The sequence below is a fragment of the Grammomys surdaster genome, unplaced genomic scaffold (genome assembly GCF_004785775.1).
Source record: "Grammomys surdaster isolate TR1022 unplaced genomic scaffold, NIH_TR_1.0 62, whole genome shotgun sequence".
Classification (NCBI taxonomy): domain Eukaryota; kingdom Metazoa; phylum Chordata; class Mammalia; order Rodentia; family Muridae; genus Grammomys; species Grammomys surdaster.
In genome coordinates, this window is record NW_021604564.1 from 14618183 (window position 1) to 14619809 (window position 1627).

Consider the following 1627-nt stretch of genomic DNA (forward strand, 5'->3'; position numbering starts at 1 on the left):
ACTCAAAATTGACTTCTCCAATGAGAGTTTGAAATGTCATTTAGAAGGAAACAAGAATTTGGTTACAATTGTCTATTAGAAGAGAGTTCAGTGGAGAAGGCAGCCATTTCTTTCGAGCGGCGGTAAAGAGCTGTAAGGGGAAGGATCAGTGTGTGCAGAGACTGCTAAGTTGCTTCAAGATCTGGATACCGATGTACTCAGCTCTGTTACCAAAAGTCCCATGGACAGTTGTTTCTCCTTGTTGACAGGTAATGAGAATTCATGGTCCAAAGTCCTCTGGCCCATGAGACTCAACAAAGAACCTGGGAATCCAGCTACAGTGGGTAGAGTAATTATATTACATTTCAAGTTTGTCCAAAGGACATTTGAGAAAGCACAGTACTATACAATGCAGTCATGCTTTTAAAGACAAAGTGCTTGGGGTTGGGGATTTAGCTCAGTGGTAGAGCGATTGCCTAGCAAGTGCAAGGCTCTGGGTTAGGTCCTCAGCTCTGGAAAAAAAAAAGACAAAATAACAAAAAGACAAAGTGCTGACTTTAGTCTTCTGGAGATATCATTTCTTCAGATCCTCTTTTTTTTTTTTCTTCAGATCCTCTTTATTACTACACTGACCCCTAGAGGTTATCTTTTACTGTAGTGACCTTGGAATAGCGATTAAAATTACTGTATTTGTTGTACAAATTCCGTGAAGACAAGAAGACTTATAGATGCAGCAGTATGGGTGATGGCTACTTTAGAAAGAACGGTTGAGTTAGGAAAGGACTTTGGGATCATACAAAGAGATGAGTTGGATGAAGTCTATAGAACAAATGATTGAGGATAAGAAGTAACTTTTTAGTTAACAGAGAATTGTCCAGTAGAAGGCCAAGAAAACCAAGCAGAAGCAGTTGCTTTAGGATTTCTTCCTAGTGTGTAAATTGCATTTGGAACATATGGTTCCTTCCCTCTGCAACAAAGGAGGAGTACCCAGGAAGGGGACCGAGTGGAGGCGATGGCTGGAGCAAAGTCTGTGTCACTCTAGCTCAGTTTGAATTTTTCTAGCTATAGCGGGAAACTGTTAGTCAGGTTTTGATCTGTGGATTTATAAAGCAATGGAGGTTTCCTTACACAAGGTGGATGTCATAAGGCAAGAGCAGAAGAAGACCGAGGGCCTGTGAATGGAGACACTGAGAGTGGAGATGGAAAACGGGGCAAGGTCAACGGACTGGGCACATGCTTTGGAAGAATGCACAACAGAATAAGTTAATGCGTTATCCTTAGAGTATGAAAGAAAGGAGCTTGAATTCAGTGGACAGGGCTCTCACAGGTGGAAATAGAAGACTTGGAAGGATCCCGGTAATTCTGCAGTTCTTGGAAAGAGGAATGTAAACACAAAGGCCCAAGACATAATGAACTCTGAGAAGATGAAACTGACCTTAGTAACAACCCATTCCCTGGACTCCTGAGGAAGTTGAGGGAATTGGTAAAGGCAATTCATTCCCAGAAATTTTACTACAGAGAGAAACAGAGACACCATGTGGTGGCTACAAATGATGTGGAGGCCAAAAGCTTTGTTTGTCTTGCTCTGAGATGGAAGATACTGAAGTCTATTTGAAATTTACTGGGGAAACTCCAATGGGTTCCTGTG